This window comes from Macrotis lagotis, chromosome 4 (genome assembly GCF_037893015.1).
Source record: "Macrotis lagotis isolate mMagLag1 chromosome 4, bilby.v1.9.chrom.fasta, whole genome shotgun sequence".
Lineage (NCBI taxonomy): Eukaryota > Metazoa > Chordata > Mammalia > Peramelemorphia > Peramelidae > Macrotis > Macrotis lagotis.
In genome coordinates this window covers 97,195,755-97,221,168 of record NC_133661.1, presented here as the reverse complement: position 1 = coordinate 97,221,168, position 25,414 = coordinate 97,195,755, and the positions used below count along the sequence as shown (strand labels likewise).

General features: G+C 36.1%; 1 protein-coding gene and 1 long non-coding RNA gene across 6 annotated transcripts in view; one reads left to right on the top strand and one right to left on the bottom strand.

Annotated features, from left to right (window-relative positions):
- Positions 1 to 25,414, bottom strand: part of GFRA1 (GDNF family receptor alpha 1) — a 310,063-nt gene that overhangs the window by 68,646 nt on the left and 216,003 nt on the right. The gene's annotated exons all lie outside the window — the stretch shown is intronic.
- LOC141521243 (uncharacterized) lies at positions 10,872 to 25,145 on the top strand. Of its 2 annotated transcripts, XR_012477873.1 has the most exons (4): positions 10,872 to 11,068; positions 14,165 to 14,274; positions 22,998 to 23,097; positions 24,705 to 25,145. It is a non-coding gene; the product is annotated as an uncharacterized LOC141521243 (long non-coding RNA). The 2 variants fall into 2 exon arrangements; XR_012477872.1 differs by lacking the exon at positions 14,165 to 14,274.

Below are 25,414 nucleotides of genomic sequence, written 5' to 3'. Positions count from 1 at the left end.
CCCAAATGATCTTTTAGGTTTCTTCTAAGTCAACGGCCTAATTTTATAGATGAAGCCAAACTAAGGTACAGAAGGAAGATGTAAATTGTCCAAAGTCAGACTCCCACCAAGTGTAAGAGAGGTAAGGTATAAGGAAAAAAAAAAAACAAAAACTAAATAGGAGATTGATTTCTTTCCTCCCATTGACCAATGAATGTTGACAGTCCTCATTCTCTAGAGTACAAAGAGATTAAGGGATCTATGAGGTCATACCATGGTATATGACATTTGAATTCTCATCTTCCTTTCTTTCGGGCAGCAATGAATAGAGGTGGGACAGTCAAGAAAATCTGAGTTCAAATCCCACTTCAGATATCCCAACATTCAACTTCCTCCATTGCAATTCTGATACAGCACAGGTCAGCAGCAATAGAAATTAAATGAGAAATTTTTTTGGGGGGGGGTAATTTTGCAGATGCTACAATGACATTCAAAAGTCAGTGGATGACACAGAAAAAGTTTAGAAATTCAAATACATACATTATATGTATAATATTTTATAGTAAATTTTACCATAAAGTATTATAAACATAAAAGAAAAAAATTTAGACTTTTTCTCTGATACAAAAAAAAAGAAAAAAATTTGGGCAGATTTTCCAGATTGCAGGCATCCCACACTCCTAACCTCCCATAATACAAGAGGATGATTACATTTACTAGTTGCATGATCCTTGGAAAATCACCTAACATTGTTTGCCTCAGTTTCCTCATCTATATAAAATGAGCTAGAGAAGGAAATGGAAAAAGATTCAAGGATCTTTGCCAAGAAAACCCAAATGAGGTCACAAAAAATCAGACACAAGTGAATAACTTCCTCTCTTTCAGGTCAATTTTCTATCCACTATACCAACCACAACACCAGGCTACTTCTCAGTGGCAGAGAGCAATTTTCATTCCAATGTATGCTAACAAAGTCTCTAAGTCTGGTAACTGAAGCAAACCAGAGAGAAGCTGATAATTGGGGGATTTTGTTTTAAGTCATCAATTGCACAATTGCTCTCCTACTGTTACCATTCAATAAAATTATTTTTAAAGCCTTTCTTCTAATAACAATGGTAATAGGCTTTGTCTGTGAAATGAGAACTTTTTTAATAAAATGAGGAAGCATTAATAATAATAGCTACCATTTATAAAGCATTTTAAGTTTTACAGAAAGCTCTCCCTACAGTCTTTCTGTGAAGTAGGTACAGCAAAAACATTATTATTCCTATTTTACAGAAGAAACCAAGGTTTAGTGAACTTAAATAAATTGTCCAAGATAACACATCTAATTAGAGCTATAGCCAGGACCTGAATGGTCCCCCACTTGACTTCTGGCCCAGGCTTCTTTTCACTATGTCATCCAGCTAGTTTAAGTAATAAAATGTGAAACGGAGAACTGATACAAGGCATTCTATAAATGAATTATTTAACTCACTTCATGATGGCCTTCCTGTTGACCAATAGCTTCCCATTTTGGACCTGCAAAGAACTGAAGCTAATCTATGAGGGTTTGCTAAGTATAAGAATTCATATAGGGCAAGAGACTGCCTAGGAGTTGACTACATCTTGTAGAATCAGAAACTTAGGGTAGGCTTTTTCACCAAGGTTTACTTGCCTCCATCACAAGTCTCCTTATATTTCCAATGGAAAATATTTGAGTTTCTTTTTTTTTAAATACTTTTCCTTTGTTTCCTTCTTTGCTCTATTTCTTTCTCTCTCTCTCTTCCTTTCTTCCCTCATTCTTCATCTTTTTCTCCCTAACTTCATACTTCTTTATTTCTCCTTTCCTTCCTTTTCTTCTTTCTTTTTTATTCTTCTTACTTTTCTTTCTCCTTTTATCTTCCTTTCTTTTTTCCTTTCTATTTTCCTTTCTTTTTCCTTCTATTTTTCTTTTTTCTTTTTTTTTAGGTTTTTTTTGCAAGGCAAATGGGGTTAAGTGGCTTGCCCAAGGCCACACACCTAGGTAATTATTAAGTGTCTGAGACCAGATTTGAACCCAGGTACTCCTGACTCCAAGGCCGGTGCTTTATCCACTATGCCACCTAGCCACCCCTCCTTCTATTTTTGTCCCTTTTCCATTCCCTTTCTTTTTCTCTTTCTCTCCTCTTTCTCCCTTCCTCCCCCTTCCTTTCTCCTTAAGATAAATCGTACTCTACATATTGTGGAAACCTGAATCTTAGTTCAATTTTGTTAGGTCAATTTTCTCAATGTTTTCCCAACAGATCACTTTAATACCAATCATTTCTCTTAAATTTATGAACCCAGCTAATGTTAAACCTAACCTTTGCAGTAAGTTTATTACACAGAAATATTTATTTTTTCCATTTTTCTTTGTTCCTTTAAGTTATGCACCTGGGACAGGTACATATGCTCCATGACAATACCTACAACTAAAAGGAGGGGTGTGGGAAAGCAAATTCAATAAAGCCAAAAGGTACTGCATCTTAGTCTTATTTTAAATGTTTCTATATAAAATAAATAGCTAAAGAAATGATACACAAGGGGCATTTATAGAGGAGGAAGCTGTGTCTACAGCAACATCTTAGAAATTTTGATTCCCCATGGGATTATAATCAACTGTCAATTATTTAAGGATGGGCATTATGGTATACAGAAAGCCATGGACATTATTAGATTGACCAATATCTTCTACAATGGAAATGTGAAGGGGAGTGGGAGATTAAAAGAGAAATGGAAAGGAGCCTTGAAATCACAGGACTGGAGATGGACCTTAGAGCTCATGCAGTTAAATACTCTCCTTTTACAGATCAGGGTATTGAGGCTTAGATTGGAGAACTGACTGTGCCCAAAGTCCCATAGTCAGCAAGCAGAAGAAGCAAGCTTCAAATTCAGATCCTCTTACTCCTGATCCAGGGCTCTTTTCATTACATCACTCAGGTAAGAAAACTAACGGAGTTATAATGATCCTTTAGAGGTCCTGGGATGCTTTTCATCAAACACCTCAACTATCTGGGGTTGTGAAGGGAGAAGTGTGTGTAATCAGGAAAGGCCAACTTCCAATGATGATTAGAAAGTTTCCTTATACTTTACTACCTGATGGGTCTCCAGCTTTCTTACAAAGGCCTTCCCTTACCAGCAAAAGTCTTCACCTTTGAAACTAAATCCTCCAGGTTCAAACAGCAGTGCAATTTTAAATGGAACCTAAAAGAAACAACATTCTTCAAGTATGACTAAAAATTTAATCCAAGTTATATAAAATAAATGACTTTGTTAATGTTGCTGACCTCTTGTAAGGAATAAAAATAATCCTGGGGGGGGAACTATGTTTCTAATTTTAGACCCAGAAAAAAGAATAATGGTATTTTTTTTTCTGGTGTGGTGACACAAAACATGATTTCTCTCTCTGTTAAAAAAAAAATTACCTCAGACCTCATTCTCTAACAGCCTGTTGGAGAACACATCTGGAAAGCATTCTGCAGGAAATCAAAACTTATATTAAGTGTTTTGCAGGGGGTTGTTTCTTTGAGGTTCAGGTTTTTTAATTGTACAATGTGATTCTGTCTTCCAGAAGACAAGGGAAAACATTTGGCCAGGGAACTGGCAAGAAAGTGAGGACCTTTTGTGGGCTCTACTTTTCCCATCGATAGAAAGCATTCTTTTTAGCCTCTTGATTAAGAGTGTAAAGGAGACATAACAGACATCAGAACTCAAAACCACAAGCAGCCAAAGGAAGCCAAGATATTGGGAGTAAACTACTTTTCCAAGTTGGAGGACCTAAAACATGCCCCTCAGCAAATGATGACTGAGAAGGTCAAATGAAATGCAAGACATATGATGTTTTATCAGATCCTCTCCAAATAGCTCTCACTTCTTTAAGAGTTCATTAAAGTGACAGTCTAAAGAATTTGTTTTAGGATTCATGTGCTTACAGTTTGGAAAGAGCTTCCCCTTATTCAAGTAGCCTTTAAGACTGCCTCACCAAAGACCTTTCATTCTGGGAAAAGAAGTCACAAACTGCCATGGTAAATCAATGTTCATTTCCCCAAAGATTCAGGCTCAGTCTTTGTGGGTTTTGGTACCTCAGTGATGGGAGTACAGTGAGTGAAATGCCTCTGCTTTCCCCAGGTTTTGTTGTTCCAGTTCTCCCTACCAGTTTGGGGACATTATTGGTCTCTCCACCAAGTGGATCAGCTCTGAGGGAACTATAGGTCTCTTCTCTTTCTCATTTCTCTTTTCTTATTTCTCATCCAAAGATGAGTCTTCAAAGCTTCGCATCTGAAGTTTGAGTCTTCAAACAGAAGACTCAAATATAGGAGAAAGACTTAAGGACAGTGAATGAAAACATCAGTCATTTTTGTATCTGCAATTTGTTCTTTTGCTAGAAGCTGAGGGACTTTGGACTTCAGAAAGGCTTGGAAAGACTTGCATGAACTGATGCTGAGTGAAGTGAGCAGAACCAGGAGAGCAGTGCATACACTAACAGCAGCACTGCATGATGATCAACTATGATGAACTTAATTCCTCTCAGCAGTTCAGTAATTAAGGACAATTCTAAAAGACTTGTGATGGAAAATATCATTCACATCCAGAGAAGGAATTATTGAGTCTGAATGTAGACCAAAGCTTATTATTTTCCATTTTTAAACTGTTTCGTGTTTTTTTCCCTTGCATGATTTTTCCCTTTCTATTCTTCTTTCACAACATGATTAATATGGAACTATATTTAACATAGTTATACATGTATAACCTATATTAGGTTATTCTCTGTCAAGAGGAGGGAAGGGTGAGGGGAAAAATATGGAACACAAAACCTTACAAAAATCTTACCTGTATTTGGAAAATAAAATTTAAAAAAAAAATATAAGTGCCTTGCAGACAGGTACTATTTTTGATTTTTTCCTCTTTTCCTGGTGTTTAGCAGTATCTGGCATATATCCAGGACTTGAACAGTTGATTTTGATTGGTTTGTATATCTAATTTTTCTTGTCTGTAGTCAGATATGATGATGCTTAATATTCTATGAATGAAGAATTTCCCCAGTTATTTTCTGTGAAATATGTGGGAAGAAGTTGCTGCTATCCAAAAAACCATTTGGCCAAATATTACTATTATCATCAAATTTCAAAAATCCAGGGCATAATATTTGGTGAGGCAGAGCCATTTTAGGATTCAGTAGTTCTTCTCTATCAAACAGGGATGCCTTCAAATTTATAGCCAAACCACTAGTTCAGAAAATAGAAGCTCTGTATTTGACTCTTTGTTTTCCCTCAACCCCCCCACATATCCAAGTTAGGTCTTAGATCACAATTAATTCTACTTCCACAATGTCTCTCCTGTTTCTCTCTATTATATAGATGTCTGCCTGGTTCAGATCCTCATCACCTCACCCTTAGACAACTGCAATCACCAACCAATGGGTCTCTCTTCAAGTCTCATCCTATTTCTACAAGGCTATTAAAATGGCAGCTGTATAGAAGAATTCTAAACCTCTCATCTCTCTTGCTTAAGGAACTACAGTGGCAACTTATTACTCCTCAGGTTAAATACTTTGGCATCAAAAACCCTCCATTAAACTAACTCCAGTCAACCTCTCCAGGCTACATTACACTTCGAATATTTTCCAACCAACAGACTTTTGTGTCCAGGCTATTGCCCGGGTAGGAATGCACTTCATCTTCACTTCTGATTCTTTCTTAGAATCTGGAGCTTCCTTCAAGGCTCAGATCAAATGCCTTTTTTAGTTCAGCTTACACAAGGCTAGCCCAATCTTTATAGTTGCACTTCTTTCCTAAGTCTACTTTGGTCTTTGTACATATTTTATATTTATTTCTTTGTATTTATATCATTATCCAACTCACAATCCTCAATCTCTGGGTCCCTCTCCACTGCATACAAATATTTCCCCATCTATTTTAGCCTTAAAAAAATCTTCATTTGACCTTATCACCACCCCTCATAATTACCATCCTCTCTCTCTCTCTCTCTCTCTCTCTCTCTCTCTCTCTCTCTCTCTCTCTCCTCTCCCTTTTAACACTGCTAAACTGTTAGAAAATTCTTTCCCTGGATTTTTTACCTGTAATGCTTCACCCCCGCCCCTTTTGGCAAGGCAATGGGGTTAGGTGACTTACCCAAGATTACACAGCAAGTTAATTATTAAATGTCAGATGTCAGATTTGAACTCAGGTTAGGGCCAGTGCTCTATCTACTGTGCCACCTAGCTGCCCCCTTTCTCCTTATTTCTTAATCTTACTAGTCTACTGAAGTTATTGCTGCCAGGCTACCAATGATTTAAGTACTTACTAATGTTCTCTTCTCAATTCTCATCCTAGATTTCTTTGGATCTTCTGGGATTGTTGACTGGTATTTCCTCCTTCTGGATCCCCTTCCTTCTGTTGGTTTTGTCAAACGACTCTCTTTTTGGTCCATCTAACTCTCTGAAAGAGCCCTTTTCAAGTCTCCTTTGCTGAGTGAGTTACCTTCCAACTCCTCTGTCCTGGTACTTCTTTCTTTCTCTCCATATATTACAAGATCTCATCAGTTCTCATGGACCCAATTATCATTAAAACAGACTTCTCACACATCTACATATCCAGCCTTCATTTTACTCTCAAGCTCTTGATATTAAAAACTTCCTAGTTGGTCATCTCCATCTGGATGTTCCAGAGACATTTGAAATTCAACAGATCTAGAACGGAAGCAATTATCTTCTCCTCTAAACAAAGCAAAACAAAAACCTACCTTTCCTCCCTGTCTTAGCAATCAAGGTCGCCACTATTCTTCTAGGGTCTCAAATCTTCAATTGAGTCAAATTCTCAAAACTTGTCTATCAAGAATCATTTCCACACCGTCCACTTAACAATACATGGCTTTTGATCCTCTTCATTCATGTGGCTCCCAAATTAATTCAGGCTCTCCTCACTTCTCCTTTGGTCTCTTAGAATGCTTCAAACTCCCATTCATGTGTCAACTCCTATACCATGCCATACCTGGCCCCACTATTGCTACTTGTTACTCCTTCACAAATAACTTTGCATTTTCTTTTTATAAATTACATAACTGAGACAGCTAGGAGAGACACAGTGGATAGAATGCTAAGCCTAGAGTCAGGAAAGTTCATCTTCAAGTGTTCAAATCTAGCTTCACTTTCTCCCTCCCGCAACTTTATCTCTCTGTCTCTCTCTCCTCTTTTTCTGTATATGTGTATACATATAAATGAGTGTATATATATTATATATATATATATATAATATATACACACACACACATACACACATATATATACATACATTTATATAGACTTACTCCATGAATATATATATACATATATATATTTCTCTCTCTAAATATATGTATATATGATGACCTTAGACAAGTCATTTAATTGTTTGCCTTAATTTCCTTATCTGAAAAATAATTTGGAGAAGAAAATGGCAAACTGCTCTAATATCTTTTTTCAAAAAAACCCTCTAAATGGGGTCATGAAGAGTCCAACACAACTGAAATGTATGAACAACAATGACAAAAAAATTATTATTTATGTGTTTGCCACTTGTGTTTCCCCAGGAGAATATCAGCTACTTGGGGTCAGGGATTTTAAGAAATGTCTGTCAAATTGATGTTAAGTGAACTGAAAACAAAACAAAAATCTATTTTCCTCAAACAGGATAAGTACAATCCGTATCTTCATAAGTAAAGAACAATGGCAGATGGAGAGGGAATTAAATTTTTAAAAAAATGTCTGGGCCTTATGTGAATAACATAAAAAGAAAAAGGAAGTGATCCTCAAAGCCTGGGATATCAAAGATCAAACTTGACCTAGAAATTATATACCACTTGCAAATCTAATAAATCAGTCCACAAGTATTTCATAAGCTTATTGTATTTTAGATACAATTAGATACAAAGATTGAAATACCACTTATAGTAGGTTTTCATTCTATTTGGGGAGATAAGTACATATGAAAACGGATAAAGCAAAACGAAGTTAATAAATACACATCTGTATAATATATAAACACATATATATACACATACAAACACCTGCATAGGAGTTAAATGTGAGCAAGTTTGGGAAGGAACGTTTTCTGCAAAAAGATGGTGTCTGAGCTGCATCATAAAGGAACCTAGGGTCTCTTTTGAGGGAAAGATAAGGAAGGAATGCAAACTAGATATGAAGGACAGCCAATATAAGGACACAGGGATGGGAGATGGAGTGTTGAGGGATGAGAAACAAAGACTGTTTGACAGGAAGGCAGAAGGCAGATGAGGCCAAATAGGCAGGACTGGATCAGGCTTTAAAAACAAGGAGGAGCTCATACTTTATTCTAGAGTCATGGTGAGGTCTATGATTAAGAAAAATTATTTGGGAACAGGAACAGGATATAGACCAGACTGGAAGGGAGACGAGGTCAATTAGGAGTGAACCGAAATATTCTAGGTGAGAAGTATAATATGCAAAAGTGATACTTGCATGAATGGAGAAGGATGCAAAAGATGTGAAGGTAAAAATAGTAAAAATTTGATGAGTGACTGAATATTTATATTGAGGGAAAGTGAGGTACTGCTGATAATACCGTGTTTGTGAGACAATGTAAATATGGTGGTGCCTTTGCCAGAAAATCTATATTTTTGTGAAACACCCTCTCCATCCTAAAACGATCAAAAGAATGGGGCAAACCATTTAATGGTAATAATGGTTTGAATATTACAGAAATTGAGTTAAAAGACCCCACACTCAGCTCTGTTTCTGATTTGCCAGAATGTCACTGTGATGTCTCAGCTGCCCACCCTAGAACATACAAACATTCCTGTGACCTTCTCACCCTGCAACATCGCCTCCGTCATACTGACCTTTTCCCATTGGTTGAGTTCCTCTTGGGACATTCATTTTAGAGAGGCATTCAAACTGACCAACTTTCATTATTCCCTTGGATTTGCTTCTGAGCAGTCAGTTTTTGATACCATATCTCCCCACCCCCTTTCATTTTCCTTCTTTTGTCTTCCCTTTTAATTGAGCAATCGATCAATAAACATAATTTATTAAATGACCTACTACTCACTAAACTCTGGAGATTCAAAAGGAGGCAAAAGACAGTCCTGTCCTCAAGGAGCTTACAATCTATTGGGTGAGGCAACATATAAATAATATAAAACAAAGCAAGCTATATTCAGGATAAATAGAAAATCTTTGGAATTAAAAAGAGTTAGGGAAGGCTTTCTTAGATGGGCCTTAAAGAAAGCCAGCATGGGGGCAGCCAAAGAAAATACCTGGAGCCAAGAGATGTAGGGTCTTGTAGAACAATCAGGACAATGTTGCTGGATCAATAGGTACAGGTTGGGGAGGAAGGGCAGGGACTTTTCTTTTCTTTTTCTTTTTTTTGCTTTTATCTCTAGGGCTTAGCACAACACTTTGAATATAATAAGGTTTTAGTAAATGCATTTTGTTTTTCCGTGCCCAAAAATTTCAGAAATCTCAAGATTATTTCCTGTTTTCTTCTGTGTTCCAAAATGTTAGGCAGGGCAATTAACCTGAGACTTCAATGTTTTCCAGGGTGTTCCTGTTAATAATGTCAAAGTCCTTAGAAGTGAACTTTTTGTATAAAGTGCTTAACATCTCTGGGTGACATTCGACAAGCCTAATTGTGAAACAAAAATGACTGAAGTTGGGCACCCTGAGTTGGACCAGCCTCTGAGGACCAGCTGAGAGCCGTCAGAATGGCAAGGAAGAATTTAGGGCAGGGAATGGCTATAACATATTAGCATCTTGGGACATCCTTATAGGAACAAGCACTTATTTGTTTTTAAGAAAGAGAATTGTTTAGGGGAGAATAAATTTAAGGTTTTCTAGAGGATGAAGCTATCACAATGCTTTTAGACTACCAATAGCTTTTTGCTGTTCTAACAATAGGTGACAAATGTTCTCAACTATTTCGGAGTGAATCCTACTCCAACCTTTTAAATTCCAGCAGAGAAATACAAGCATTATTCATTGTCTTCTATTTGTGACAAGAAGAATGAGAAAATGTTCAGTGTTTCATAGATCTAGGTATTCTACTTGCTCTTTTGTTAAACTGAACTATTTTTTCAAGCTCCAAACTAAAGTATTCTCATTGGGGTTATATAGGGATTATATAGGATTCTGACAAGGAATTATTTTATAGAGGAAGGAAATAGTCAAGAGTGGAGTTAGTATATTCATGCTGGGCTTAGAACATTTTTTTTCTTTTTTTTAATCAATTAAAAAAGCATTTATTAAGAGCCTTCTATTTTTTGGGCACTCTCTTAGGACACTTCTAACAAATTTTCAAATTTTTGTTAGACCTGGGATGTGATCTTAGAAGAGAACCTTACAAGGTAGGCAAGTCACTTATCATTAATAATGATGATGATGATGATGATGATGATGATGATGATGATGATAATAATAATAATATAGAGCTTCAGAAAAAGTGATGTTGGAAAATGATAGCAAGAGTTTGGTTTGGAAGGTCAAAAAAATGAGGCGTGGAGGCAAAGTTGGCAGAGTATAGGGAATAATCTAGGCCTCACCCAACATTCTTCTCTCAACAAATTTAAAATAACTCCTCATATCAAATTTTAGAATGAGAGAAGCAAGAAAAAGACCAGGGAAAGAAATTCTTCTAGCCTAAGACAACAACATCATCGATGGACCACAGTAGCACCATTTCAGAGGTGGTAGCAGTTTTGGGAGTTCTCAGTACAGAGATGATAAGGGGGCCAGACAACTCCTCAGAAAGAGATCACAGGGAACTCCTTGATGATGCTAGGTGTTGATTGGCAACTCTATTGCCGATCACAGTTCCAGAGTGGTGGTAGGTCACAAAGGAGCAGGGGCCTGGGTCACAGAACTAAGGCAAACAAAAGAGTTATTAGCATTATGCAGTTGTAAGAAGTCAGGGGTATTTTCTAAATTAACACCAGAGCAAAGACCAGGAAAGCAGTGACAACATCTCTCTTTATATCATACTATCTTGGAAACACTGAAAAATTGCAGACTTAAGGAACTACTTCTGTAAACAGCAACATGAAAAGTCCTGAAGATTGAGACAGTGCCTCCTTACTTTAGGTGAGCAGAGTCCAATTTTAAAATAAAGTTCAAAGTCAGGAAATAGGCTAAAAAATGAACAAGTGATGACACAACAACCAAAGATATTGGCCATTAAAGTATTACAGTGGCAGGGAAGATCAAGCCATAAAGTCAGAAGAAGACGATAGGGAAATAGTTATAATCCAAGTCTCAGAAAAAAAATTGTATCCAAGGTCAGAAAAAATTCTTTAAAGATTTAAAGAAAGAAATGAGTGGTAAAGGAAAAGAAATGAAAAGTGATAAAGGAAAATTATCAAAAGAAAATTAAATTTGGCAAAAGTTGTACAAAAAATTCTGAATAACATCTTATGAAGTATAATGTAGCACAAAAATTCCCTGAAGAAAAGAATTCATTAAAAAATGGTCAAGGAAAATTGTCATGATAGCTTAGATCCAGAGGGTAAAATATAAATTGAAAAACTCCACCAATCACCACCTGAAAGAGATCCCAAAATGTAAACTTGCAAGAATATTATAACCAAATTCTAAAGTTCCCAGGTTAAAGAGAAAGTATTTCAAGTAGTTAGAAAGAAACAATTCAAGTATTGTTGAGACAGTAAGGATCACACAAGATTTAGCAGCTTCCATGTGAAAAGGAACAGAGGACTTGAAATAAGATATTCCAGAAGGCAAAGAAATACAATCAAGAAAAAAAAAAACATAAAACTTAGTATAATCTTCAGGAAGAAAGAAAAATTGATTATTTAATGAAAATAAGGACTTTCAATCATTCCTGATGAAAAGACCATAGACTGAATAGAAAACATGACATTCAGACACAAGACTCAAAAGAATTAGTAAAGAGAAAAAGGTAAACATAAAAGATTAATTGTAAGAGATTCAAAAGTAAATAGTTTACATTCTTATATGGGAAGATGATATGTATAAATCCCAAGAGCTCAGAAGGGATGTACAGAGCATGAGTATTAGTCAATTAAGTTGGGATGATTAAAAAAAATGAAGAGTAAAAAAGATGGATGGACTGGGAGAAGGGAGAGGTAGAATGGAGACAATTTTCTCACATAATAGAGAAATGCAGGAGGAGTTTTTATAGAGGAAGGGAATAATGGAAATGAGGTAGAAGACAATGCCTGAACCTCAATCACATTGGGATTGTTCAAAGAGGGAAGAATAAATATAAATACTCAGTGCCCAACAGGAAAATAGGAGGGGAATGGGATATCAGATATAGAAAGGTAATAAAATGGAGGGTAGATTAAGGGAGATGACAGTCAGAGGCAAAACAGACTTCTGAGGGAGGAAGGACAGAGAATGAGAAGCATAAACAAAATAAAATAGCATGGAGGGAAATACAAAGTAATTGTAAATGTGAACGGGATGAGCCCAGCTATAAAACAGAAGTGGATAAGCAGAATAGATTAGAAGTCAGAATACAACAATATGTTGTTTACAAGAAACACACTTGAAAAGAAAGACACACAGAGTTAAAATAAGGGCCTGGAGCAGAATCTATTATCCTTCAGTTGAAATAAAAAAGGCAGGGGTGGCAATCAAGATGTCAGACAAAGCTAAAGAAAAATAGACCTATTAAAAGAGATAATCAGGGAAATTACATTTTGCTAAAAGGTACCAAGACAAAGGTTATTAGAAAATTTTATATGAAGTTTTCCTGATAAAAATCTCATTTCTTAAGGGGAACTGAGCCAAATTTATAAAAAAAATTGATAAATAAGCAAAGAATATGATTTCAGAAGGAAAAAATCAAAGCTACATATAAAAATTCTCTAAAATAGTTACTGATTAGAGCAATGCAAATTAAAACAACTTTGAGGTACCACCTTACAGCTATCAGAAATGATAAGCTCTTGGGCAGATGAGGTATAATATATATCCTAATGCAGGTTGGTAGAGTAGTGAACTGGTCCAAACATTCTGGAGAACAATTTGGAATTATGCCCAAAGGTCTATCAAACTATGCATATCCAAATAGATAAAAGGAAAAGGAAAAGGAAACTATATATACAGGAAAAGAAAACTATATATACAAACATATTTACAGCAACTCTTTTTAATGATAAAGAATTGATGATTGAGAGGATCCACATCAACTGGAGAATGGCTGGACAAGCTACATTACATGACTATGATGGATAGTATTGTGGTATAAGAAATGAGGTGGAGGGTTAATTTCAGAAAAATAAACAACAAAAACATGGCCAGACTTATATGAAATGTTGCAAAGTGAAGTGAGAAGAATCAGGAGATCACAATGCACAGTAATAACAAGGATGCAATGATGATCAACTATGAAAGACTTAGCTACTCTGACCAAGACAATGATCCAATACAATTCCAAAGGGCTCATGATGAAAAAATGCTAACCACCTGCAGAGAGAGTTGTGATGAATTCTGAATACAAATTGAAATATAAATTTCATTCTCTCTCTCTCTCTCTCTCTCTCTCTCTCTCTCTCTCTCTCTCTCTCTCTCTCCCTCCCTCCTATATTACCAATATGGAAATAGGTTTTGTATAATTTAAAATATATAATGGATACAATTTTCTTTCCTTCCTAGTGGGTAGGGAACATAATTTTAATATTAAAAAACGCTAAAAATAAATATTTTTTAAGAAGAACAAAATCAAGGGCAGCTAGGTGGTGCAGTGGATAGAATATGGCGCCCTGGAGTCAGGAGTACTGAGTTCAAATCCTGCCTCAGACAATTAATAATTACCTAGCTGTGTGGCCTTGGGCAAGTCACTTAACCCCATTGCCTTGCAAAAACTAAACAAAAAACAAAAAAAAAAAGAACAAAGTCAAGAATGATGGCAAACATTCTGCTTTAAAAATATTTCATCTGATCCTATCTGAAAAGTAGGTGTTACTGTTATTCCTATTTTACACAGGAGGAAATGGAGACTTCATTTATTTTGTATTCATTTATTCATTTATTTATTTAGCACCTACCATATGTCAGACTCTCTATTACCAGTGAGGAGACAAAGAAGGGTAAAAGAAAAATCTCTGCTTCCAAGATCTTGCAATCTGATGGACTGTTAAGCAAAAAGAGTTAACTTGCCTCAGGTTACACAGATGGTAAACTTTTGTGTTTCAGATGGCATCTGAATTCTGGGTCTTCCTGCCTGGAGGTCTCATGGTCTTCCCACTGCACCAGCTAGCTACTAGTCACATTTAAGGAGGCTCTGATCTCTTAATCCATCAAAGGTGAGGCAAGAGTAACAAATCCACTCTGTGAACTCATATTTTGCTCCCTTGCCTCTCCTTTAGAAAAGAAAAACAAAATATACAAACTCCACTTTCCTTGCAACTTTCCAATTAAAAATATTTTGGATTTTTTTTTGGTTTTTTTTTTTTTTGCAAGGCAAATGGGGTTAAGTGGCTTGCCCAAGGCCACACGGCTAGGTAATTAAGTGTCTGAGGCCGGTGCTTTATCCACTGCGCCACCTAGCCGTCCCTAGATAGGATGGATTTTTTTTTAGGTTCAATTAAAAATATTTTGAAGGTTGGCTAGGTGGCACAGTGGATAAAGCATCAGCCCTGGAGTTAGGAGTATCTGGGTTCAAATTCAGTCTCAGACACTTAATAATTACCTAGCCGTGTGGCCTTGGGCAAGCCACTTAACCCCATTCACCTTGCAAAAAAACAAAAAACAAAAAATATTTTGAGTGAGAAATATGTTGGTGATAGTTCTGGGCAGTGCAAGGGGGCAGCTAGTGGTGGGCATAGTCGATAGAACCCTGGGCTTGGAATCAGGAAGTGTCATCTTACTGTCTGTGACCCTGGGCAAGTGTTTTAATTCTGTTTGCCTCAGTTTCTTCTTCTTCTTCTGTAAAATAAGCTAGAGAAGGAAATGGTAAAATATTCTAGTATCTTTGCCAAGAACAATCCCAAAACAAGAGACAAAGATTTGGACATGTTTCAACAACAAAATGAAACTAAAGCACCCAGCTAAAATCAAATACTTGGGGGAATTTTAATTTTCTTGCAGAAAATTCATTCCGAATTCATAGTAGAGGCAGACATGAGAATATCTGTTCTTACACTTTTTAGCCTATACTTGAACAAAAGCTAAACATAAATAGATGAAAATAATTTCATAGATCACCATCTTTCCTAGGTGTCTAAGTTTACAAAGGAAAACAGTAACTTTTTTTTTATGTTTTAACGTGTTCATACTTGAAGAGAAAAGCAAACAACTAAGTGAAACTTCTATTTTTGAGGTTGCTGATAGTATTTTTTCCAGGAAAGACCATAATAACTAAAACTGTTGCCCAGCAGTCACAAAATCAGGGGCTCATGGGTGACAAGACCCAAAAAGTGAATGATTCTCATGTAGTCCAGTCATCCAATCATTTCTAGGAAAATGAAAAATCTATGCTATATTTTTCAAAAGCCTCCCCCAACCACTTCTAGTAACCCCTTCCAGCTGTTTCATCCCTTCACCATCAGCTAATCATTTCTCATATTTCATCTAAAGCTCTCATGTGATTATTGAAGACATCCTTCTCCCTTCCAACCTGAATTCAAGAACTAGCTTGCATAATATAAATAAGCTCCCTACTAAAAAATTATGTGATGGCAACACTCTCCTTGAGTCCTGTCTATGTGGGTCAAATAACACTGAATTTTTGGTTTTCATCAGTCTAATTCCTCTGGATATTTCAAATCCTCCTTAGTGGAGAGAAATACACTAATTGCATGTTGACTGTTATCAGAGATTCATCTCAGAATTTATCAGATCCTAATTTTAGAGCTAGTGGGAACTTAAGAGGTTAATTTAGTCCACTTCCTCCTTATTTTACAGATAGGGAAATTGAGTCCCAAGAGTTAAGTCATAAGGTCACTCAGGTAGTAAGTGAAAGAATCAGAGTTGAACCCAGACTCTGTGACGCCTTATTTATTTGTTTGTTTATTTACTTGCTGATTTGTTTGCTTTTAGATTTTTCAAGGCAATGGGGTTAAGTGGCTTGCCAAAGACCACACAACTAGGTAACTATTAAGTGTCTGAGGCCGGATTTGAACTCAGGTACTCCTGAGGCCAAGGCCAGTGCTCTATCCACTCTAGCCACCCTGTGACTCCTAATTCATCAAGATAGTTCAAGGCCATCTTAATCTTCATTATGGATAAAAAAAATTTAAATTACCCCCCACACATACACACAAAATGCTAAAAGTCAAAATAGAAAATAACACATTGCTATACAAGCTTAGTAACGCTGAAAGTAAATATTCTAAGAATATCAATATAAGACTAAATTCTGTAGAAAGTAAAGATATACCAGGTTTTATTCCTGAAATGATTCACTCATTCACACAACAGATAATCACTGACAAAGAAAACAAACCAACCACTATGCTGGACTCAGTTAAGAAATATAGAAAAATAAACAAGTTTTACCTAATATAACAGGCATTTATTAAATGCCTTCTATATACAAAGCACTGTGTTAGTCATTGACACTACTATCATATAAACTTCAATTTTTAGTTTTAGGGATAACTTCAAGGAAAAGACAGAATTTGATCTAAGTCTTAAAAGCAGATAAGAAGGGAAAAGTTGTAGAGGGGAAACATCTCAGGCAGAGGGGATAGTATGAAAAAACCTGAGTTTTCACTGAAATGTTTTGATACGGATTGTCTGCTCCAAAGGCTATCATCTGATTTAGGCAGATATAAATGATCTTTACTATATCCAATAAAGTGTAATGATAGAATTAGTTGACATTCTTTTGCTTAACAGTGCTTGCAAATTTAAATCATAAAAAATAATATCTGTTGTTGCTACTCGGCAGGGCTTGAAAGCAACGCAACCAAATGGGAGTGATGGCTTGAGACTGGAGATTGTCTTTGATTTTCTCCTCCAAGAAGAGCTGGGAGGGGGGAGCCACCAGACGGTCCGAGTGGAAGTGTCTGGGGGAACACGAGATTGCCTTAGAAGTCTATCCCCCCCCCACTACAGTGGAAGGCAAAATTCGGGGCTCTGAAGCAAAGATTTCAAACAGCATCACTTAACCTTTTGCTAATTACAAATTATGCAAATCTCCAGTCACTAGTTCCTCACCTCTTTCAAAGCAAAGCAGTTCTTAGGTAGTGTTTACACCTGTAGAGAGAGAAGGGGGAAGTAGCTGGCTTCTGGGCTCTGACTCTGAATTGGCCTTGCCTTTTGTGCTTTCTCATGCATAAGAGAGCTATGTGATAATCATGACATATTTACACAGAACTTCACACTTTCTAAAATACTGCATTATCTAGTTTCCTCACAATTTGCCCCAAGGTAGGAAGAATAAAGGATCCTAGATTTAGAGCTAGAAGAGATCTAGGAGTCCAATCCCTCATTTAAAAGTGAGGAAACAGGCTCCAGATGTAATGATTCACCCTAATTCATTCAGGTAATAAGTTGCAGAGTTAGGACACAATTCCAAATCAGAACATTCCACTAATAGAACTGTTGGCTATCTCATTCTTTTCTCTCTATATACAGTGCTTGTATTTATTATTATTATCTTTTATTTTAATAATATTATTCTTGATTTATATTGAATAGCTGAAGAAACAATGGGAAGTCAGGTGACTTGTTTTAGGTTATGCAGCCAAAGATTAGTTTAGAGAAACACATTTTTCCAAGTCTATAGATTCTGGGTCTACTTCCCAGGACAGGTAGAGGTAGGGAAGAAACCATTCTTGACAGCAAAAAATACCTTTCTTAACTTCTCAAACCAAGTAGTGTTTGGTGATTTTATTATCTATCTGTCATAGTCCTTTAAAAGGTCTATGAAGCCTATGCTTAGATACCCTGTTGAATCTATGAGCTCATCAGTATGGATATTCCCTCCTTCAATAAAGATGATCATCCCTCTGGTGAGTTTTGTCTGTATCTTCCCATAATTCTCTGACAGAAGAGCTACCTGATGTGTCAGATACTTTTTTCTGGATATTTTATAAATACTCTGAATTATTTCAGCCCATTAAGAGTTGTCTATCATCACTCACTTTAACCATATAACCACCCCACTTATTTTTTCTGGGGTCACACAAGCCTCTAATAATTAGTTTAATTGAGTGAATAAGGGCAAAGCTTCTTTGTTTAGAAGACCTGGTTTCATGCCTGGGCAAATCTTTTTACCTTTCAGGGTAAAGAGCAGTATAGTAGAGTATGAAGGGATATTTGGACTAGAGACAAGAGGGCTGTACTTTGGATTCACAGAGTCTGACTTTGAAACATGGCTCTGCTTCCTGGGTCTTTGAGCAAGCCCTTAATTTCTACAGAACCCAGGTCTCTTTAGTTATAAAAATAAGGATTTTAAAACAATTATGATACGATTAAGTGATTGATAAGTTACTGACCTGTAACAATGAAGGGATTTTTTTAATTTTTTAAAATTGTTATTATTGGGGCAGCGAGGTGGCACAGTGGATAGAGCACTAGCCCTGAGGTCAGGAGGACCTGAGTTCAAATTCAGCCCCAGACACACCTAGCTGTGTGATCCTGGGCAAGTCACTTAACCCCACTGCCATAAAAATTGATATTATTGTTATTTTTATTACTTATTTTCCCAATTGTATGTAAAGATACTTTTCAACACTCATTTTGTAAAGTTAGGGAGTTATCACACTGGAAATTGCCCACTCTAAAGAAATCCAAGATCTGAAACCAAATCATGTGCCCTTTCTAATATCTTTATATACTTCTTCCATACTAATCACAGTTGACAATACGCTGCATTTTACATATTCCTACATATGTAACTTACCTTTGCCCAGAAATAGGAATCTTTAAGTATAAATTTGATATTTTAAGGATTCTCTAGTAACATTCTATAGAATTTCTTAGTCATTTTCTCCAAAACTCTGAAGACCTTGTAGAAGGCCTCAAAGATTTCTTTAGATAAGTTGGGAAATCACCTACTTCAAACCATAAACTTCAAACACTAAAACTTCTAGGTTATTCTCCTGAAAGTTCTTCAGGTTCTAAGATCTAAAACTTCTTAGGAGATGGCAAACCCAGGTTTCATGAGATGTAGGCACCATTCATTCAGTCAATTATTTTGCAAATATATGGGATGCAAAGAAATGCACTTGCCTTCAAATACTATATAATATACCAAAAAGAATTATACAATTTCTCTGAGGACTTGATGTTCTCAGACCTCAAAGTGTCAAGTGAAGAAGGAATAATGAACAATTGATCTTTAAGCTTAAGGACTAATAGTGGAGGAAAAACCAAAATGGCAGAATAAAGGCAGGAATCCTGACTGAGTTCTCCCCCAAAACCCCTTCAAATATCTTCAAATAATGACTCTAAACAAATTGTAGAGCAGCAGAACTCACAAAAAATGGAAGGAAACAATTTTCTGACCCAGGACAACTTAGAAAGTCATCAGGAAATATCTATGGCATCAGGGAGGAGAGGGGAGTGCAGTCCACACAGTTTTCTCTAGCACACACTTGGCCCCCAAAAAACCAATAGGTCTCAATCAGTGCCACCAGCGCTGGTTCCCATATCTCCTAAGACTACAGATGGTGAAGGTCAAAAGGGGTCCCTTTCCGGGAACCAGGGGGAAAAAAACTCTGTTGTCTCATCTACACTTGGATCTAGGTTTTAGTCCAAGTGAAAGGAAGACCACTAGTATATCACCTTGTCATCACCAGGAAGCAAAGACCCTTGACACAGTTCCAGGGTTGACCTTGAGTGCTTATGGTTGCTTACAGACTAATGTAGTTTGTACAAGAGAGTAGTAAACACAATTCTCATTAGACCATACACTCCTTGGGAAGAGTCAAAAACTTACATGTTCCCATGTTCCTAAAAACAAATGCACAAAAATCCCTGAAGATAGGGACAGTGCTCCCTCCACTTGAAGCAAATCCCTATTTGAGCACAGAGTTAAAAGTTAAGAAATAAGCTAAGAAATGAGCAAACAATAGAAGGAAGATCAAAACACACAATCAGAAGAAGATAACAAAGTCAGAGTTCCGATATCAAAAGCCTCAAAGAAAAATGTGAATTTGTCTCTGGCCATAGAAGAGCTCAAAAAACATTTTAAAGATAAAAGTAAGACAGGTTGAGGAAAAATTAAGAAGAAAAATGGATGATACTAGAAAATTAAGAAAAGAGAATCAACCATTCAGTAAAGGAGGCTAAAAAACAAAACGAAACTGAAGAACTCAATACTTTAAAAAACAAAATATGCCAAATGGTGAGAGGGGCACAAAAATCCAATGAAGAAAATTCCTTAAAATGTAGAACTAGTCAAACAAAAAACCATTACTAGGTCTGAATCCCAAAGAGATTAAAAAAAGGAAAAGGGTCTATATGTACAAAAATATTTATAGCAGCTCTTTTAGTTGGAGAGGGATTGTTCATCAATTGGGGAATAGTTGAACAAGTTGCTATATATAATTGTGCTAGAAAATCAGGATCCTCTCAGAAAAAACATGGACAAACTTACATGAACTGATATAAAGTGAAATGAAGAGAACCAGGAGAATATTATACACAGTAAAAGCAATATTGTATGATGATCTACTATGAATAACATAGTTCTTCCCAGCAACACAATGATTCAAGGAAATTCTGTAGGACTTATGATGAAAGGCATGATCCATCTCCAGAGAAAGAACTGGGAGAGCCTGACTGAATGCAGATCAAAGATAGCTTTTTAAAATTTTTCTTGGGGAGTTTTTTTGTCTGTGTTTTCTTTCACAAAATGATTTACATGGAAATGTTCTTTGTGTGACTACATATGTATAACCTATGTCAAAATGTTTGTCTTCTCAGGGGGAGGGAGAGAAAGAAACTTGAAAAAAAAGAATGTTAAAGTTTTCTTACATGTAATTGGGAAAAATAAATTATTAAAAATATACTAAATGTGTTTTTTATTTTTTTAATAGACTTTTATACAGCTTCCAAAGCACTGAAGTTTGGAATACCTTGTATTATGGCTTTACTGACTTGTATTTTTAAAATTCTCTTCTGTCAGGTTTAAAATTGTTCTTCTCCAAATTTCTATCTGATTCCAGGTTTATGTCTGCATTGCAAAAGGAAACAGGGTAAAGAGTCAAAAGCATCATTTGTATATTATTTCTGGAGAGAGAACAGGGAGTGTGAAGAAAGCGACCATGTCCTTAAAAATCTCTATCTTGCTTTGTTCTCCAAAGATTAGAGGGAAATTTCCAAAAGTAGACTCATCTATCAGTTCACACCCATACACACACCCTGGTGTATATCTGCTAGTTCTCCAAAAGCATCTGATACAAGGTAGTATCTAATGTCTTCATTATCTGTGCTTCAAAGGCAGCTCTCATTCAAACCAATTAATATATATATAGTTTGTCAAGCAACAAGCATTTTTTAAGTGGCAATTTGCCAAGCTACAAGGCACTAGGGATATGAAGAAATGCAAAATCAGGATCCGGTAAAGGATATTTTTCCCAGCCTTGGATGTGTGAGTTTGGGGTACTCACTGAAATAAAATGAAGAATGTTCCTCAACTAAGATTTGCCTTAAAACAAAATTAAAAACAATAAAAATAACCCCAAAACTATTAAACTTTAAGGTTTGTCAAACACTTTACAAATATCTTGTTTGATTCTCTCAACAACTCTTGGAAGTAGGAAGTACTATCACCATTTTACAGATGAGGAAACTGAAGCAAATAATGATTACATGTTCCCATGTTCCTAAAAACAAATGCAAAAAAATCCCTGAAGATAGGAACAGCGCTCCCTCCACTTGAAGCAAAGCCCTATTTGAGCACAGAGTTAAAAGTTAAGAAATAAGCTAAGAAATGAGCAAACAATAGAAGGAAGATCAAAACACACAATCAGAAGAAGATAACAAAGTCAGAGTTCCGATATCAAAAGCCTCAAAGAAAAATGTGAATTTGTCTCTGGCCATAGAAGAGCTCAAGGTCACCTGGCCAGAAGATGTCTTAGGTTAGTTTGAACTTAGGTCTTGCTCAGGCCAGATCCAAATACTCTAAACCACCATATCACCTACTTGTCCCAAATGCAAAGTTAAGATTTATTTTTTGGTAATGAAATGGAGAGCTTGTTTTATTTTTTCCTTTATTTTTATTTGTCTCTTTTATTTGCCCTCCTATTACTTACAGGGCTAATAGTGGAAAAATCTCTTTGAAATTTGACTAGGTGCACATATTTAGCAGTTTTTTTTTGTGATGGCAAAGAATTGGAAACTGAGAGGATGCCCATCAATTGAGGAATGGCTGAACAAGTTGTGTATATGAATATAATGGAATACTACTGTGAGACAAGAAATTATGAGCAGCAGTGGATTTCCTGAAAAACAAGGACAGACTTATATGAACTGATACTCAGTGAAGAAAACAGAACCAGGAGAACATTGTACACAGTAATAAGAACATAGGGCAATGATCAATTATGATGGACTTATCATGTCTCAGCAACAGTATTCTAAGATAATTCCAAAAGACTCATGCTGGAAAATGTCATCCAGAGAAAGAACTATGAAATCTGAATGCAAATCAAAACATACTATTTTCACTTTTTTGTGGGGTTTTTTGTGGCTTTTCCCTTTTGTTTCTTCTTTCACAAGATTAAGTAGAAATGTTTTGTTAAAAAATTGAAAAGGTTAATAGTTTTAAATAGTTAACTGCATAAATGCTACTAAAATGATTTTAATCACAAGCAAATCCATTTATAAAAGACTCAGAGTTAGTGGTACAAGGTCTAATAATTTTCCAGTAAGAACAGCTATTGTTGCATATTCATATAAATTTTAAACTCATAAATTATTACTGTTTTTCAATTTCAAAAACCAGCATAAGTCCAACTCTCAAGAGTCTCTCTCTCTCTCTCTCTCTCTCTCTCTCTCTCTCTCTCTCTCTCTCTCTCTCTAAATGTTACTCTGAATCTCTTGGACTGTTTGAAAATGGATCCGATGCAAGTGAACATCCTGGGAGAAGCTGCCTCTCAGACCATGAAACGGCACTGTGTGAATGAAGTTTGGATGGTGGATAAGTAGGTCTAAAGAGCTGCACATAGCCAGTAAGTCCAAATGTTACTATATCTCTAATTACTTCTTTCTGGTTTCCAACCTTCCTTTTGGAAAGGGGATCTCATTTATTCCAACCAGTCATCCAACACACTGACCCCTTTGGACAATAATAGAAGCCAAGACCAGACTCCATAAGTCAAAGGGGCTTCTGTGCTTAGAGTTATTCTAACCTAAGATTAATCTCTTCTCCATTCCTCCTCTAACAACTCAAAACTGGGAAAACTCACCCAAGTTTACTTAAAAACAACAACAACAACAAAAGCAAAAACACTTCACCAGATTCAAATTTCATTCAAGTCTTTCTAGTCACTGACTAGACACAGAACTTCCTAATTCTAACCCAATGAAGGTCATGGGTTCAGTACTGCCTCTTCATTCATAATATCTTAATTATCCTTATTCTAAAAAAAATGGGGAAAGGAACGAGGTGCAGAGGTAGTCATAGAATGACAACAGTTATAGCTATTTTAGATACCACCCCCCTACTTCATAATGCTTTACAATGGCATTAATTTTTGCACCCCCAAAGACCCACGTTAAAAAAGGAATCATACTAAAAATGTGGAACTCAAAAGATTACAAAAAAGATGAATGCTGGAAACTATCTTTGGATGTAATTGAAAAATTAAAATAAAAATAGGGTGGGGGTAGGGAATCATTCTGTGGAAGAACCAGCAAGTCATCTTACTGAGTCAGAGGAATCTGAAAAGCCCATTTGTTTATTGTTAACTATTTCCTGAGTACTGACCCAGCATCTATACCCTGCCTCCTTCACTGGGCTACTGACCCAGCCATCTACCACCCTCAAATGCATCTTCCAATGACTACCTTGTTTCTCCCCCACCCTCTTCAGCTGAAATAATTTAAAATTATACATGTCAGACTTTGGGTCCATCACTCACAGTTTAATGCCTCTTACTCGGTCTTTTTTCTATCAATCATTACATTATTTGGGTAGGAAAAATTCCTGTAGTGACGCATGGTCCTATTGTCCTAGAGATTTTAAATTGTTTGACTCAAAATCATGATTTCATTTTCTTTTCCCTAATTGTATAGATATGGAGATGGCAGCAGTTTATAGAACTTAGCAATGTGGCTATGATCATGCTGACATCTCCATTCCCTAGTTTTTCGTATTTTAATACAACGTTCTGTTCAGTGTCTACAGTTCTGTGGGTGTTTAATAAATGGTAAGCAATAAGAATTTGACCACAAAACCACCCACAAGTTTTAGAAGTACTTTTTTAAAGCCTTAAAAATATAAAGAGAGAAAAAGTCACTTTTTAAACTAGGTCAAAGGAGGAGGAGGGAAGGAAGAGGGCAGACATGTATACATTGACCCATTAACCCCTTTTCTCAAAAATTGACAATTAATTTCTTTTTTTAATGAAAAGGAAAAACATAATTTGAAAAAGAAAAGATTATAACCTATGATTATCCAAGCTAATTTGCTTTAACTCCTACTAGTCATTTTAAGATTTTGATAATATATTAAAAATATTTTAAAATAGTTAGATAATTTAATTAAATTAAAAAGCACCTTAAAGAGCACCTCTCATTTTTGGTGGGAAGTTGTTGATCTTACTCTCTCTTCCAGACTCATTGAAGTCCAATGGCAAGAAAAAAGTCATGATGATTGACAATGACTTGGAATGAAGTGCATGACCTTGAATCTTTGATGTCTATCCAAGCTCTAAGCACTCTACAATACTTGCACCTGCTACCCTCGTGACCCATTGGAACAAACTGTTCACTTTCACCTATTCCTTTGGAGAACTCTTCACAAGTCTGGTGTAAACAGCACTCTATTTCACCATCAGGTTTGAGGCCTATCAGTTATCCTCAAATTGGTATTGCCCATTTGCCAAAATGGTTTTACTGAAGTGTGATTACTGTGCATTCTTACAGTTTCTTGAAGTCACCCATTAGAGTTTGGTGACAGGTGGACACCAACGGTGGGAAGAAGCTTGAAAATGGCCACCCTCACCCCAGAGGTGCTAGTCTTCCCTAAAAACTGGTACATCCCTGCTTGGAGTAGAACAGGAAGAAAATCTAGCTTCTTAGAGAAGCATAGTTTTTTTTATTTTTGATATTTTTTAAACTTTATTTATTTTGAATTTTCCCATTTTTCCCTAATCTCGCTTGCCTCCCCCCACCCCCACAGAAAGCAGTCAGTTAGCCTTTACAAAACATAACTTTCTTAGACAAGTGTCAAATTTAGGTAAGGTGTTGATAAAACTAAAAATCATCAGAATATCAATCTAGAGCTGGATTATTCAATCCAATACCCTCGTTTTACAGGGAAGG